The sequence below is a fragment of the Aquarana catesbeiana genome, linkage group LG03, assembly GCF_042186555.1.
Source record: "Aquarana catesbeiana isolate 2022-GZ linkage group LG03, ASM4218655v1, whole genome shotgun sequence".
Taxonomy (NCBI): Eukaryota; Metazoa; Chordata; class Amphibia; order Anura; family Ranidae; genus Aquarana; species Aquarana catesbeiana.
The window spans coordinates 424,741,425-424,759,973 of record NC_133326.1 but is presented as its reverse complement, the minus strand read 5'-3'; positions in this window follow the sequence as shown (position 1 = coordinate 424,759,973).

Sequence of the window (18,549 nt, the reverse complement as noted above, 5' to 3'; positions counted from 1 at the left end):
AGAAAAACTGAAATATTACATGGTCCTAAGTATTCAGACCCTTTGCTCAGTATTTAGTAGAAGCACCCTTTTGATCTGATACAGCCATGAGTCTTTTTGGGAAAGATGCAACAAGTTTTTCACATCTGGATTTGGGGATCCTCTGCCATGCCTCCTTGCAGATCCTCTCCAGGTCTGTTAGGTTGGATGGTAAACATTGGTGGACAGCCATTTTTAGGTCTCTCCAGAGATGCTCAATTGGGTTTAAGTCAGGGCTCTGGCTGGGCCATTCAAGAACAGTCACGGAGCTGTTGTGAAGCCACTCCTTCGTTATTTTAGCTGTGTGCTTAGGGTCATTGTCTTGTTGGAAGGTAAACCTTTGCCCCAGTCTGAGGTCCTGAGCACTCTGGAGAAGGTTTTCATCCAGGATATCCCTGTACGTGGCCGCATTCATCTTTCCCTCGATTGCAACCAGTCGTCCTGTCCCTGCTGCTGAAAAACAGCCCCACTGCATGATGCTGCCACCACCATGCTTCACTGTTGGGACTGTATTGGGCAGGTGATGAGCATTGCCTGGTTTTCTCCACACATACCGCTTAGAATTAGGGCCAAAAAGCTCTATCTTGGTCTCATCAGACCAAAGAATCTTATTTCTCACCATCTTGGAGTCCTTCATGTGTGTTTTAGCAAACTCCATGCGGGCTTTCGTGTGTCTTGCACTGAGGAGAGACTTCTGTCGAGCCACTCTGCCATAAAGCCCCGACTGGTGGAAGGCTGCAGTGATGGTTGACTTTCTACAACTTTCTCCCATCTCCCAACTGCATCTCTGGAGCTCAGCCACAGTGATCTTTGGGTTCTTCTTTACCACTCTCACCACTTCTCCCCTGATAGCTCAGTTTGGCCAGACGGCCAGCTCTAGGAAGGGTTCTGGTCCTCTCAAACGTCTTCCATTAAAGGATTATGGAGGCCACTGTGCTCTTAGGAATCTTAAGTGCAGCAGAAATGTTTTGTAATCTTGGCCAGATCTGCGCCTTGCCACAATTCTGTCTCTGAGCTCTTCAGGCAGTTCCTTTGACCTCATGATTCTCATTTGCTCTGGCATGCACTGTGAGCTGTAAGGTCTTATATAGACAGGTTTGTGGCTTTCCTAATCAAGTCCAATCAGTATAAACAAACACAGCTGGACTCAAATGAAGGTGTAGAACCATCTCAGGGATGATCAGAAGAAATGGACAACACCTGAGTTAAATATATGAGTGTCACAGCAAAGGCTCTGAATACTTAGGACCATGTGATATTTCAGTTTTTCTTTTTTAATAAATCTGCAAAAATGTCAACAATTCTGTGTTTTTCTGTCAATGTGGGGTGCTGTGTGTACATTAATGAGGAAAAAAATGAACTTAAATGATTTTAGCAAATGGCTGCAAATAACAAAGAGTGAAAAATTTAAGGGGGTCTGAATCCTTTCTGTCCCCACTATATACACACACACATATAGTATACCTGTATAAATTATTATTGATAAAGCAAATGGTTATTGACAGAAAGGCGATTATACATTTATGACAAATCATACTTATATAGGATTGTGCTGAGAGCGCTAATTGGGGGTCGGTTGGCTGCTGGTTTTCCACTTCCGAATGGCCGGCCTCTGTCGGACAGACTGACATACACACAGTCCGAAATGCCAGACGTTTTTCTTTTTAACCGGCCGCTGTCTCCCGACATTCAGCCTATATGTGTGGGGCTTTAGTGTCTCTGAACTGTACTCCTGACATTCCTGCGAGTCGGGTAGTTTGTGCTTCCACAGATCTTCATGTCTCTTGTTCTGCACAGATGGGACACGATATCCAGCCATATGTGACACCATTATAACCTAAGCTAGAAGTAGGCAACCTGGGGCCCTCCAGCTGTTGTGGAACTACATTTCCCATGAGGCATTGCAAGGCTGGCAGTTACAATTACTCCCAGAGGCATGATGGGACTTGTAGTTCTGCAACAGCTGGAGGGCCCCAGGTTGCCTACCCCTGACCTAAGCATACTACTGCCATATGCCCTGACCCTTCTCACCTACTGGTTTAACAGGGGAGAGAATATTCACTTTCCCCACTTTTTTACATTTTTTTCCTCACCACCCCTCCACTTAGTTTTGTCATGCCTTCTTTTTCCTCCATCTCCTACTGTCTTACTTTCAGACCCACTTCTGGACCTTTTCCACCTGAACTTTTTTAATAAGTGTTATGCCCCTCACTAAATGTGACTGAGGTGTATTTGGGCACACTGTTAACTCCTCTCATACCAATGCATTCCGGTAGGCGCAGAATCCTTTTGAACTTTTATTGATACAAGATAGAGTAAAACTGTAACAGATACAAACAAAATGCAATTAATAAAAGATCATAAAATTAGTGCCTCCCTATCTATCCATCTAGCTGAAGACACAAATAGTAAACACACCGAAGATGGATCCGGATGGCTAGGGTAGAGCTTAGCAGCCGATGTGCTTGCTTCCAGGGTGAAAGAGAAAAGTGAAGCTGAGGAAGCTGATGCAAGGCCTGATGGGATTGAAAGTACGGAGGCTTGCATGTACCAAATCTAACCAGCTATTCTAAATGACTACATTGAAATAGATATAGCGCAGTTATACAAAATGGCCACTAGATGGTAGCATAGATTAATCTAATTAAACCAAAAAGTCAATAAGAAGATTAAAAGCCTTATTAACGAAGGCATGACACTCCCCGCCTGGTTTCCCATGGATACCACATATCATGGCACTCCGGAGGAGAGTAACAAAATAAGTTCAGAAACAGGTCTGAGGAAAAGTTTAGGCTGACCTTGCCTAATGACTTTGAGCTCAACTTTCCCGACGTTTCCATCTTCACTGGGAAACATTTGGGTTATGAGACCCAAGAGCCACTCGTTTCTCTTAGATTGATAGTCTTTTATGAGAACGATGGCACCAGGCTCTAAGTTGGGTTTGCTGTCTTGCCATTTGTTCCTGGTCTGTAGATTAGACAAGTATTGTTTCCTCCACTTGTTCCAAAAGGTGTCAGCTAATACTTGTACTCTTTTCCATTGACATCTGTATAAGTCCTTTGGGTCTAGATTGACTGGAGGAGCTGTGATCACCTCAACTTTCTGAGTGAGCAAAGTCGAAGGTGTAAGCAAGAAAGAATCTTTCAGGATCATTAGGTATAGATGTCAAGGGTCTGGCATTCATTACAGCTGATACTTCGGCCATGAAGGTTGTCAGAGTCTCATGTGTGAGTTTTGAAGTTCCCAAATGTAAAAACATTAAATCTAGGATTCTTCGAGCCATAACAATCATATGCTCCCAGGCACCTCCCATGTGAGAAGAGTGTGGGGGTTAAATGTCCATGTACAACCCTGTTCTGAAAGGTATCTCTCTACATGTTCTGTGTCAAGGTTTGAAGTGTTATCTAATTCTTTGCAAGCTCCAACAAAGTTGGTTCGTCTATCAGAGTGTATGTGCTTGACAGGGCCTCTAATAGAGATTAAACGTCTCAGGGCATTGATAAAGCTGGATGTGTCTAAGGACTCGGTTACTTCTATGTGTACGGCTCTGATGCACATACAAGTAAACATGACAGCCCAACGTTTGCTGTTGGCACTGCCTCCTCTGGTTTGTCGTGTGATGACAGCCCAAGGCCCAAACACATCAAGGCCGACGTTTGTGAAAGGAGGTTCTGTACTGAGTCGGTCCACAGGAAGGTTGGTCATTTTCGGGGTTTGAAACATACCACGAAGCTTATGACAGGTGATACATTTGAAAATGGTTTTACTCACAAGTCTCTTGGCTCCCACTATCAGCTGCACGCAAGACTTCTTCGGTGAACAAACGTCCTTGATGTTTTGTCTGTGTGTGGTAGAGTTCCACAAGTAAAGACGCAACATGGTTATCTGGTATTATGATAGGATTGCTTTCACCACTATCAAGTCCTGCATTTGAAATACTTCCTCCAACTCTTAACAGTCGTTCATGGTCTATAAAGGGGTTGAGTTTCCTTATGCCGCGTACACACGAGCGGACTTCACAGCATATTTGGTCCGGTGTACCGGAGTCCGTCGGACAATTTGATCATGTGTGGGCTCCAGCTGACTTTTTTTTCTCAAAAGTTTGACGGACTTAGATTTGAAACATGTTTCAAATCTATCCGACGGACTCGAGTCCGGTCGAAAAGTCCGCTCGTCTGTATGCTAGTCTGACGGACAAAAACCGACGCTAGGGCAGCTATTGGCTACTGGTTATGAACTTCCTTGTTTTAGTCCGGTCGTACGTCATCACGTACAAATCCATCGGACTTTGGATGATCCTGTGTAGGCAAGTCCGTTCATTCGGCAAGTCCGTCGTAAAGTCCGTCGAAAAGTCCGCAGGACAAAGTCTGCCATAAAGTCCGCACGTGTGTATGCGGCATCAGAGGACAGTTCTTTGGAATGTTCTTGCGATTTTGAAGACATTCTAGTGTTACTGCATAAGTCTCTTGTTGGACACAGCAGAGGATTACATTTTTTGCTTCTGTGAGCTCATCTACTGTATATGGTTTGTGGCAGTAATGCCAACCTTTGTAACAACTTGGTCTTGTAGGGGTAACTCTAAAGGATCTGGCTATGTGAACCAAGCAAGCAGTAGCTCTTTGTAAGGACTTCCAAGTGGGGAATTTGTGGAAGCGCTTGGATCCCAACAGTTGGTTAGAAATTGTTGTATGTAGTGTGGAAACCTGAGGACGGATATCTGGGTCAGATTCAGGTTCTAACAGTACATATGTCTCCCTTACTGGAGTGGTAGGCACTGGCTTGTACAGGAAGGGTGGTCCTGTGAGCCATGTAGTGTCTTTGAGACGGGATGCTGGCACAGACCTTGTAGCATGATCTGCTGGGTTATGATCAGTTGAGACATAACGCCACTGGGTGGGCTGTGTCGACTTCCTGATTCTTAGGACTCTGCTGTTAGCAAGACAGGGTCTCTGCACTTTGAAAGGCAGGGGTGCCACCCAGCTGTTTTCATTGGTTTTGTAGGATCCCTGTCTCATTATCTCCAAGAAGATATGATCTTCAATAGATGGGCCAATTTTGTGATCTTCTTTAGTCCTTTGAAAAACTGATCACCCTAAATGATCTCTGTCTTCATGAAAAAGATTAGCGGTGTAAGGGTTGGAATGAATTACACTGGCAGGCTTCTCTCTTACGAGGAATCTGTTGGTGCAAGGCTGAAATAGGGATGAATGCTCGCCTTCTAGTGTCTTTGTAAAGAGAGAGTTCACGCTGGTTGGTTTGTGAACACTCCCTAGGCATATGTTGCCTATGATGACCCATCCTAGATCTAGCTTCTGGGCATAGGGGGAGTTGAGGGGACCATTGATTTGTTTTCTCACCTTGTGAACTCTGATAATGTCCCTCCCAAGGAGAAGCGCTATCTCAGCCTGGGGATCCAGTTCAGGGATGAGATGTGCTATGCCCTTCAGATGTCCGTGATTAAGTGCCACCTCTGATGTAGGGATCTCCTCTCCGTCCATTGGGAACTGATTGCACTCGATTAGAGTTGGCAGAGGCAGGGTTGTCTGACCATCAAAGGATTCGATTTGGTAACCAATGGCTCTTCTCCCAGTTTCTTCACTTACCCCTGTACAAGTCTTGAGTAAGTATGAAGAGCCGGCTTCCTTGATTTTGAAAGTTTTAAAAGAAGGCTGAGCTGGCGAGTGATCTGTTGCTTTGATCGTCCAGGATCACATATAGCTTCACTGCTTTTTCTCTGCGACCCGTGGGGTAAACCGTAGCAAGACAAATCTTACAGCCAGGTTTGTTAGACAGACCTTCTCCAAAGACTTGGGTGCACTGGGGTGTAACTACAGGAGGTACTGTGTTTTGTTGCTCCCCGCCGTGCCCTTCCACCTGGGGAGAGGGGGTAAGAGTCCATGGCACTGGCCCTGGATGTAGAGCTATGTTGTGCTCTGTGCTGTTGCACTCAGAGCAGTTGATGCTCACCTTACAGTCTTTCCCAAGGTGAGAAGTTGATGCGCAGCACCTGTAACAAATTCTGTTTTCTTTGAAGAAGGTTCTGCGATCTTGGAGAGTCTTTCTCTAAAACCTCTACACTTTAACAACGAATGAGGCTTCCTGTGAAGAGGACACTCTCTGCTTGGATTCTGAGTTGGCGATACACTTGTTGTGCGTACTGCAACAGGTGCGTCTTTGAAGTTGCGGGTTAGAGCAGGCTTACTTGACCTAGGGAAAGCAGAGTCAAATGATGAGATGTCAAAACTAGGATCATTTTAAACCTTTGCTTGATGGCGAATAAAGTCCACGAAATAAGAGAATGGTGGGAAAGGGAAGTTGTGCCTTTGCTTGTAGTTGGAGCCTTGTGTAACCCAGGTTTCTTAAAGGCTGTAAGGTAGCTTTTGCACTATAGAGTTAACGCCACGGGCTGTGTCCAGAAAGGCAAGGCCTGGCAAGTCTCCTTCTGCTTTGGCTATTTGGAGTTCTGTCACTAGGTCACTCAATTCTCTCAGCTTCTGGTAGCCTTTGTTAGGAATCCTGGGAAGGTCCTCTATTTTAAAAACAGAGTTTTCTATAACTTCTGGGGAACTGTAACATTCAACAACCCTCTCCCATATCATGCTCAGCCCTTTGGTTGGGTAATTAATGTTAATGTCTCTGATTCTCCTTGCATTCTCTGAGGACTCATTCCCCAGCCAATTGACTAAGAGATCGGCTTCTTCACTTGCCTCACTTGCCTTTAAATCAAGATCCCTAGTTGCATTTCTGAAAGACGAATGCCATGCTCTATAACTTTCAGGGCAATCGTTAAACTTTGCAAGTCCCTTTGCTAACAGTTCACGTCGTGCTAAGAACTTGAAGAAATCTGACATACCTTGATCGTTGTGTGAGTAGCCAGGGGGGCGCTCTGTTGTGCCAGGAACTTGGTATTTGCGGTTATCAGAGATACTGTCGCTGTGTCTTTTAACCAGTCGTTCTTCATTTTCGATTTGGTCAACTGTGACGTACTGTTTTAATAGTATGGATGCAGAATGTGCTGAAAGCTGACTGAGTGCGGGTTTACTTTCTTGCTTGATGTAAGGCGTGTGAATGGCGGGGGTTGATTCCGCTCTCGGCGCTGTAAGCAGGCAGTTGTTGCCGCACATATTCTGAGGTATGCTCTGTACTGTCGTCAGGAATGGATTTTTTTTTCCAAGTACGTTGCTGAGCCGCTCACTGGTGGGTTCTTCTAAGATGTCTGCCTCAGCTGCAGCAGCCGCTGGCTTCTTCTCCACAGCTAGTTCCTCTAATGCAGTTTCCATGCGTAACTTTTCTAATTTAAGTTGCATTTGCATCTCTTTCTTCGGCGAATGCAGCTTTTATTTTGGCCTCTTTTGCAGCAAAGTCAGCTTTTACTTTTGCAGATTCTGCCTTTGCGCGGGCAATGGCGATAGTTTCGCTTCTCACTGACTTCCTTGTGCTCGTGGAGTAAACTTCCGACCTTGTGGCGAAGTGCTCTGACTTTGTCTGTGTCTGGCTATATGGAAGCTGATAACACTACTGTCTTACTGGCCTTCTGTATGCTAGCCGTGCTTAGAAGCCTTCATTTTATTGCTATGCCCCTCACTACACGTGACGGAGGTGTATTTGGGCACACTGTTAACTCCTCTCATACCAATGCATTCCGGTAGGCGCAGAATACTTTTGAACTTTTATTGATACAAGAGTAAAACTGTAACAGATACAAACAAAATGCAATTAATAAAAGATCATACAATTAGTGCCTCCCTATCTATCCATCTAGCTGAAGACACAAATAGTAAACATACCAAAGATGGACCCGGATGGCTAGCGTAGAGCTTAGCAGCCGATGTGCTTGCTTCCAGGATGAAGGGGAAAAGGGAAGCTGAGGAAGCTGACGCAAGGCCTGATGGGATTGAAAGTACGGAGGCTTGCATGTACCAAATCTAACCAGCTATTCTAAATGACTACATTGAAATAGATATAGCGCAGTTGTACAAAATGGCCACTAGATGGCAGCATAGATTAATCTAATTAAACCAAAAAAATTAGAAGATTACAAGTCTTATTAATGAAGGCATGACAATAAGTAATAACTAATCTTCCAATCAATAGCCACCCTAAATGCCAAACCTTTATGTCACAAATACAGCAGACACGCCTAATATGTATTGCCCTTGGCTCATAAATGGACATGTCTTGACATTTTGTTCTTCTGGCACTTCAATTGTAATACATGAACCTTAAAGTCCAAATCAGCACAAGGCACATTACTCACCATTAACTAGTGCACCTCATTGGATGTGTCTGGCAAGTCCAAATGCAAACCCATGGTGTCTATGTGAGCCGCTCAGGCTGCTAGGAAGTGTAGTCCTGTGTCTGCTGCTGTGAATGCTGGCTGGGAAGGAGCCCACCCACGCTCTGGACAATGAAAGATAGCAGCAGAAGATGCCGGGAACTGCACATCAGAACAAAGCTAAGCCTCCAACGCGTTTTACTCCTCTGCTCTGTTAATGGAGGACAGGTGTCTTTAATGAAAGGTCTGCCCCCTTGATTAATAGATTGTGTTTCACTCATTGAAACAATAGTACACAATAAGGAAGGGCATGGTTGGGCACTCTTGATGAGTGTCTGTGACAGGTCAGTTAAATCTATTTAACCCCAGCTGCACCAGAAGAGTACAGCAGCAGGGTGTGGTGGGAATTGATGAAGGAGTATTTCAATGAATGCAGGAGTAATCAAGGCAAGGGGCATATAAGATTAATAGTAAGTAATATCCCTTTTTTTCTGATTTTGCTTTCTAATTTAACCTCTTGCCGACCAGCCGCCGTCATTATACTGCGGCAGGTCGGCACGATCCCGCGAGCCGTTGTAGCTGTACGTCGGCTCCTTTAAGCGGGATAGCAGACACACCGATGGTCACTATGACCGCTGGCCACGAGCGATCGTGGGCACAAGAGGCAGAACAGGGACATGTTTGTGTAAACACACAAATCCCTGTTCTGTTCTGTGAGGAGAGACACATCGTGAGTTCCTAATAGCTAGGAACCACGATCTGTCATTTCCTCCAGGTCAGTCCCCTCCCCCTACAATTACAAACACACACAGGGAACACAGTTAACCCCTTGATTACCCCTAGTGTTAACCCCTTCCCTGCCAGTGAAATTTTTACAGTAATCAGTGCATTTTTATAGCACTGATCGCTGTATAAATGCCAATGCTCCCAAAAATGTGTCAAAAGTGTCTGCCATAATTTTGCAGTCCCGATTAAAAAAAAAAAAAAAAATATCACAGATCGACGCCATTACTAGTAAAAAAAAAAATAATAATAATAATAATAATGCTATAAATCGTTCCCCTATTTTGTAGACGCTATAACTTTTGCGCAAACCAATCAATATACGCTTATTGCGATATTTTTAACCAAAAATATGTAGAAGAATACATATCAGCCTAAACTGAGAAAAAAAATAGCTTTTTGCTTTGTTTAAAAAAATGGGGGTATTTATTATAGCAAAAAGTACAAAATATTGTGTTTTTTTTCAAAATTGTCGCCCTTTTTTTGTTTATAGCGCAAAAAATAAAAACCACAGAGATGATCAAATACCACCAAAAGAAAGCTCTATTTGTGGAAAAAAAAGGACGTCAATTTTGTTTGGGCGCAGCGTCGCACGACCACGCAATTGTCAGTTAAAGCGACACAGTGCCGAATCATAAAAAATGGCCTGGTCATTCAGCAGCCAAATCTTCCGGGGCTGAAGTGGTTAAAGAAACTAAGGCTAGGTTTATATGTATGCAATTTGGATGTGTTTTGAACCGCATCCATTTAGCATGACTTGTGAGAAAAAATTGCTTTTTATTGTGCCTGTTCACATACGTCTGATGCAGCCAGAGTGCAGATTCAGTGTGAATTGAAAAGAGTCCTGTCAGCTTTCTGAGCAGTACGGTGCAGGTCAGGTGCAAATTCAGGTCCATTGACTTCTATGGGAACGCTTGTGATTCGCACATGTAATTCAGCTGTGAGCAGAATAAAATCCTGACCTGAACCTGATGTAAACCTGACCTGATCAAAAACTGACCTAAAATGCTGAACTAAACCACTTTGTCAGTTAGCTGTGAAAATGGAGCTTTAATTCGCACAGCACATGTGTGAACCCAGCCTAAGGAGATCAACACTCTCTATATCAGGGTGTGCATAATTATTATACAGCTTATTTTCTGCAGGCAGAATGGGCCAAAAAAGAGAAATAACCGACCATGAAAAGTCAAAAATTCCAAAAGAGGGATGCAGCTCTTTCTAAATTTGCTAAAATATTGGGGCGTGATCACAGAACCAACAAACGTTTTGTTGCAAATAGTCAACAGGGTTGCAAGAAACGCATTGAGAAAAAAAGATTTAACTGCCAAAGATTTAGGAAGAATCAAACGGGAAGCTACCAGGAAACCATTATCCTCCAGTGCAGTCATATTCCAGAACTGCAACCTACCTGAAGTACAAGGTGTTCAGTGCTCAGAGACATGGCCAAGGTAAGCAAGGCTGAAACCCAACCACTAAACAAGACACATAAGTTGAAATGTCAAGACTGGGCCAAGAAATATCTGAAGACAGATTTTTCAAAGGTTTAAAGCATTTGTTAACCCTAAAAAAATAAAATAAAGATCCTGTTCCTTTAAAGATACAGCACAGTGCTTTCGCTGTGTAATTTGGCACCCTGTATACCCTAAAAAACCTGGCTGATCCTGGACGGATGAGGTCGGTTGATGATGGGTCATGGGGTGCTGGCTGAAGGAATATTTTTAATTTTTTTTTTATTCTGGATCAATTCGGTCTCTGTGAAGATTGCCCGGGCCCCACTGCTGGCCGGGCTTGGTACAACAGGGCCAGTTGTAGTGGCCTATCAGCGGACACACACACACTATATCTATAATGCCTGCACACTGTCCCATGTTTTGTGTCTCAAAAAATGCTGCAAGTGCAGAAAAATATATGTTGATCCACCTCTGCTGCAAATCACCTACTTATATGAAAACCCCTGCTGTTCCTCCTTCCAGAAAACATTTGACAGCATGTGATAGCAGCAGAGGGGGACACAAAGCATGCAGCTTATGTGGGAGGGGAGGGCATGCAAAGAATGTAAACAAGGGAGGAAATAATTAGATAGAGAGGTAATCGGTAGACCAGCAGGGAAAAATTAGACAGGCCTAAAACACTGCTTGAGATTTCAGTGCAGCAGGTGCACTATGTTGTCAGCCCAAACAGAAAGTTAGGAGGACACTGGCTTTCTGATACATCAACAGGTATTTTTTTTGTACTGTCAGTATTGTTCAAGGGATAAAACAAATATAAAATATACTGAGTTTTTATGTTGTACAAATATATACTTTTATGTGTAGCTAAGCTCCAAAACAACATTTTAATATATTGCAATTTACCAGTCCTGGCGACCTTGACACAATAACACACTTCATGACCTCAGTGGACAGTGCTTACTCACTGTACTGAATCTTTGGAAGAGTAGCATTGTCACACTAGGACAGGAAGTGTGTTGGGACTACAGAACACCTTCCCCTTTCCTTATATAAGGGTCTATTCACACAGCAGATTAACCATGCTGTGAGTTTCAGCAGAAAAAAAATCTGCGGATTCCTGCAGCTGGAATGGATAGGTGTGTGTGAATAACTGTGTGGTTGTCTCATATTATGTCAACTTCTGTAAGAACAAAATAGCAGCTGCCAATTTAGTTTAGAAAACAGGACAGGGGCTCAAAAAAGCATACAATAAGCACAAAGCCAATCCATATTTCTTTTAAAAGAAATACATGTGTCAATAATTAAACAAAACCTCTGATCAACCATAATCAGTAGAACCATCAAAAAAATGTTGTTTACTAACTTGTATTCCAAACTTACCGCTGGAAGAAGAAATAATTTGATATTGGTTTGTTAACAGTGTTTTATTGTATTGCAATCCTTCCCCAACTGCTGTAATGTCATTAGTAGCTTTACTGGAAGCTTCATTCTGATGAGATTTCACTACTGCTCCATGAAGAAAAGAAAAGGAAAATAAACCTGTAAATAAAGAAATAGCCCCTGGTTGGTTTCTTTCTATATTTTAACTGTTACATGTTTTACAAGTCCAAGAAAAAAAGTCTATTAGTACTGATAAAAATAAACTCATGCTGCATTTCACAGTGTAGTACGAGTGCATCCATTTATAGAAGCTATTGACCAAAAATAGCCAGTGAGACAGCCTTGCTAGAAACTGAGAGAAATTAATGAGAATTTCAGAAACTCATACCTTCAATGATTAGTACAAACAGGATCTTCATTAACTTCATACTTGTCCCAAGGTGTATTGAAAAGAAGCAATGTTTTTGGGAAGTCCTGAGACACACAGGGCAGAACGTGCGTAGTGACCCATAGAGTCTGGATAGTGTGAATACAGTGGCTGCCCTCTTGTGTATGCAATGATGTAGTGTTGCATGGATTTCCTTAAATATGACTAGCTACTTCCTTTTTGAGTAAGAACCTACTCAGAGAATGTGGGTGCCAAAAATCTTAACGCAACATTGAGATATATCATCATCATCTGTGAAATCTTTTCAAATAGCATGCACTACAGGTGAGGTGCATTTGTCAATGAATGACTGGTAGAACCAACTTACAAACTGCACATTCATGCAAGACTGTTAGGGAGTTTTATTCATGGTTTTCACAACAGCATTTGATCAGATCTTTTTAGTTAACACAATGCAAAATGATTTTTAACAGTATATAAAGTTCAAATTTGAATGTATGTTTTTTTTCTAGATCACATTGGATCATGGTGTAAGATAAATAACATTTACAATGACAGTGAGGAGTGCAGAGATTACTGCTATGTAGCACCAAGATTCTGGTTTGAAATGCAAAAGTATTATATCTTCATGGTGCTTGTTGTCCATGTGTTTCCTTACACTTCTTATGGGTACACCTGTTTCATTTTACAAATTCCAAAATATATTACATCGAGGGTCAGGAACCTTTTTGGCTGAGAGAGCCATGAACGCCACATATTTTAAAATGTAATTCCGTGAGAGCCATACAATATGTTTAAAACTAAATAAAAGTAAATGTGTGCATTTTATGTAAGACCAACACTTTTAAAGTACAGGGGGTCCCCGGGTTACAAACAAGTTAGGGACTTTAGGTTTGTTCTTAAGTTGAATCTGTTTGTAAGTCGGAACAGGTAAATTTTTTAAGTGTAGCTCCAGCCAAAAAATCTATTTTTAAGTTTTATAGATAGCATAGGGAAGGGTTATCACCCCTGTAACATTTGTTTTGCTGTCTGTGCCCCTGTTCAGAAGATTTCACCTCACTTTCTGTCCCAATGACAATTGGATTTTGAAAATTTTGGGTTATTAGGGAAATAAGGACAGGTGATAAAGCATCAGTGGAGACACCTTTTTCCCATATTAACTCTTACAGGAGGGAATTTCCCTTCCTAGGGGTAGATTTCCTCTCACTTCCTGTTGTCTCCCTCCGTTTGTAAGTAGGAGTCGTTTGTAAGTCGGATGTTTGTAAGTAGGGGACCCCCTGTACTATAAGTCTCTGAATTATTTTTAATAACGTTGTTATGCTGTTACATAGTTACATATACATAGTTACATAGTAGGTGAGGTTGAAAAAAGACACAAGTCCATCAAGTCCAACCTATGTGTGTGATTATGTGTCAGTATTTCATTACATATCCCTGTATCTTGCAGTCATTCAGGTGATTATCTAATAGTTTCTTGAAGCTTTCAATGCTCCCCGCTGAGACCACCGCCTGTGGAAGGGAATTCCACATCCTTGCCGCTCTTATAGGGCGTACACACGGTCGGACTTTGTTCGGACATTCCGACAACAAAATCCTAGGATTTTTTCAGACGGATGTTGGCTCAAACTTGTTTTGCCTACACACGGTCGCACAAAGTTGTCGGAATTTCCGATCGACAACAACGCGGTGACGTACACCACGTGCGACGAGACTAGAAAAGGCCGGTTCAGAACCAAGCGCGGCACCCTTTGGGCTCCTTTTGCTAATCTCGTGTTAGTAAAAGTTTGGTGAGAGACGATTCGCGCTTTTTCAGACTCGTGGCTTTCAGATCATTTTCTGACGTTCAGCTTGTGCTTGTGGGTTTGTATCTGCTCTTCAGTGTGTGCAGTCAGATCGTATCGGCGTTTTCTGTGTGATCTTGCCTGCTCGTTGCTGTTTTTCAGGTCGCTCTTCACAGGCCTTGCTGTTCTTCAGTGCGTTCTGTTACTTCGTTCTGAGCAGCCGACCGTTTTCTAGCCATGTTTCGTATGCGTACTCCTCGAGTTCGTGCTGTGCGGGGGCTTGGTGTTGGGGTCCTGACCTTGACACAAGTCCAGTCCATGAACAGGGTGGGGAGGAGTTCATGGACCAAGAATTGGTTGCTTCAGCGTGACCAGTTCTGTCATATGCCTTTGCTCCGTGAGAATAATCCTGATGATTTCAGGAACTTTCTCAGGATGACGGACCCCGTGTTTCACCGTTTGTTGGCTTCGCTGACCCCCTATATCAGCAGGCAGGATACCTGCATGAGGCAAGCCATCACTCCGGAGCAGAGGTTGGTCGCTACCTTGCGGTATTTGGCCACAGGGAGAAGCCTGCAGGACCTCAAGTTCTCGACAGGCATCTCCCCCCAGGCTCTGGGTATCATTATCCCAGAGACCTGTTCTGCCATCATCCATGTCCTGCAGAAGCAGTATATGAAGGTAAGATTTTTATCCTTTTATATCACATTTTATTGTATTGAATGTTTGCTAATATATTGTATTTCTTTCCTCATTCCCTAATTACCATGATTGGAATATGCTGTGAATGTCCCCTTTGTTCTCATGCATGCTGGATTTTTATGTCATTATTATTTTATGTCCTTCATACATATTTGCCCTTCAATAACCTCCCCAGCATGGTGTCTCCTGCCCTATATTCACCTCATGTAGTCACTTAACAATGTATTTTATCAGCTCCATAGTAGTGCTTTACCCCAAACACCCCCTAAAATGTTTGGAAATGTTATTTTTGATTTAAATTCAGGCAGAGGGCCAGAGGCTTTTTTTTGTGGTGTCCCCAAATTTTTTGTAACCCTCCCCCCCCAACTGCTAAGTCAGCTGATCCCAATTCATTATCCTCAATCATCTATCTGCTGACTTTGCCAAACCCATACACACTATACCCACCTCTTTACTGGTCAGATTTATGGATGAATTCCCCAAAGCTTGTAGTGCAAGGGCCTGCCTGTCTACTTTCCAATGGTACTGTTTAAAGTTCTTGTATCCTATTATTATCTTGATAGGTAATAGCAGAATGTCCAAATGTCCTCAAATGTGTACAGTGTGTATTTATATCTTTGTATTATGACACTTCTTACCTGTCCAGTGGTCTGCCAATAGTGTAACTAAGGAGGGGCTGTTCCAAGTAATACCCTGTATTTAGGCATTCATCTCTCAATGAAGTGATGAGGGTTACCTGTCCAAGAGTTCCCCCCCCCCCTATAATGTTAGAAATGGCCCATGAGAGGGGGGAGGGGGAATATGATAGGTGTACCTTATACTTTGGCCTTGTTAAATTCCCCTTAGTAAATGCTATCTGGAGGTTGACCCATAATGTTTGTGTCTAATCTGCTTGCCATGTTTCTGTGAAAAAATAGTAATGTTTATTGTTTTTTCCTCAACAGTTTCCTTCCACGCCACAGGAATGGCAGACTGTGGCCTCCCACTTTGCCCAGCGGTGGGACTTTCCTAACTGCGGAGGGGCAATTGATGGGAAACACGTCCACATCGTCCCACCACCCAACTCGGGGTCGTACTATTATAATTACAAGGGGTTTAATAGTATAGTGATGTTGGCGGTGGTGTCGGCTAATTACGACTTCTTGTATGTGGACGTGGGGAAGAATGGCCGGATGTCCGATGGTGGAGTGATCGGCCAGACGGAGTTCTACAGGCGTCTCCAGAATGGCAGCTTGGACTTGCCACCTCCAGAGGACAATGTTGAAGGTCTCCCATTTGTGTTCGTTGCTGATGAAGCGTTTGCGCTGGGGGACCACCTGATGCGGCCATTCCCGATGAGGACCCTCACCCCGGAACAGAGGGTTTTTAATTACCGGCTGGCCAGAGCCCGAAGAGTGGTGGAGAACACATTTGGAATCCTGGCCAGCCGGTTCCGACTATTTCTGACACCCATCCATATGGCGGAGTATAAACTGAACCATATTATACTGGCGTGCTGTGTTCTCCATAATTTTTTAAGAAAACATTCAGCCAACTATGCTGGCTCAGTTGGGCCTGAGGCCGGAATACCAAATACATCAACAATGACGGCGCTTGAAAGCGGCCGTCCTGGCTTGCCCTCCCTGAGTGCCCGTGATGTCCGGTTACGATACCTGGAGTTCTTTGCGGGTAGGGGGGCTATCAATATGCCAGACAATCTGTGACACCTTTTTCAAATAAAAAACAACCAAAAGCAATTCTTGGTGGACATTTACTGCTTGTGTTTGTTTGAGCTGACCCTGACAGAAATGTGTTGAGTGCAGAAAATGTCGTGATTGGGTAACCTTATAAAGAATAGTGTTGGCTGGTACTTCCTAAATGCAAAAACACATTTCACTACAAGTGCACTTGCAACTGCACTGAACTTGCACTTGTAGTGCAAAGTGTATTTGCCCTTAGGAAATAACCCCCATTTTTGCATAAAACAGCAATTACATCACCCCAAAAGTGTTGTAGTGTTGAGACAATAATCCACACATTCTTGAGTAAGGCACTTTTTTATACCTGCACAATCACATGTGCATTTACCAAAGGTTTTTAAAACAAAACAACATGTTTGTTGTATAACAATTTTTGGGGGGGCATTATCAAAAATCGAAATATCCATTTCAGATAAAACAGGCCTGTGTAAAACCAACAAGAAAGCCAAAAAACCTGAAGGCTATATCAGACATCAGTATTTAGGAACTGGGTTTGATATAGCGTTCAGATGGGGGGAAATCACCCCTGGAAAAGCCAAATTTGGAAGATGCACACCAATTTACGAATGTCAACACGTGCTATCTGCCATCAGGGGGGATCAAGGGACGTGTTTTGGGGGAGAAAGCCCTTCCTCAATGCGACTTTATAATTGAGGAAGGGGTTGCACCCCCAAAACGCGTCCATTGATCTCCCGTGATGGCAGATAGCACATGTTGGCACACTGTGTGCATCCTCCAAATTTGGCTTTTCTAAACATTGTAAAAGTTTTTGTAAGATAAAACAGGTGATTTTGTGGGGTTTAAATTCGCCCCAAAACATCAATGATGTTATTATTTTTTTTAATAACATCAGTGATTTGTTGCTGTATGTTTTGCAATTGGAGATTACACCCCATGATCTCCCCGATCAGTATCTGGGCACTTTCAGATGTAAAGCGTTCTGGATCACGATCACCTAAAAAGAGATAAAGAACAAAAAAAACAGGTCTCAAAAATCTGCCAACATCCGTCTCTTTTACCTGAGCCTGTGGTCGCAGACACTCACCTGTTGTGCCAATTTCCACCACATCTTCTTCTTCCTCCTGCTCTTCTTCTTGTGTTGGTATTTCCCCTTCTTCCAGAGGGGGGGGGGGTCTCTGGTCTCCTGGGATGAGGAGTGTCCTCCGAGTCTTTTCTCCCCTATGTAAAACAAAAATGGTATACTTAGCACACAGATATTTGATGGCAGAACTAGAAATAGGAAACATTGCTTGGAAGTGGGGTACAATTGTCTATTTTAGCAGAGTTCCAAGATGTATATTTTTTATTGCCCTTTGTCAAGCTGCAATACTTTACCTGTTTGGTACAAGCTTCACAGATGTAGCCCCCCCCTATAGTTTACACTGGAGCACCTGTGTGGCCCCCCTAATAAAAATGGTGTTCTGGGGTCCCACACTAGTGCTCCAGTGTCCAGATGTGAAAACAGCTGCTCAGTGTCCTCTCCTTACACAGAATCTAGTTTGCATTTCATTCTAGTAACAAACCCATCTACACAAACAAATATTTGGCATCCAAGTAGGCCCAAAAAAAATGTGGGAAAATGCATATGGCCTAAACAATGGTGTTCTAGAGGCCGAAAGAAAAATGTTTGATACGAACGAATAATGGGCCCATGAACATTAAAGTTGACCTTTTTTAAACGTTACAATTACTAAAAGCATATGGAGCAGAACGAACGGAATAAAGACAGAAAGAATAGGAACACAGCACAACTACTTACTTTTTTGCAGCACTCTCCGGATCTTTCGGTACTGCTCTGGCTCTCTCAACTTCAGGTCCGACCACCGCTTCCTGAGCTGATCTTTAGACCTTCGTACCCCGAAATTCCGCTCTAGACTCCTGACCACTTTCGCCATGATCTTGGCCTTTCGGATGTTCGGGTTGGGGTAAGGCCCATATTTTCCGTCATAGTCGGACTTCCTCATGATGTCGACCATCTCCAACATCTCCCCAAATGACATATTTGTGGCCTTAAAACGTCTCCTTCTGGATC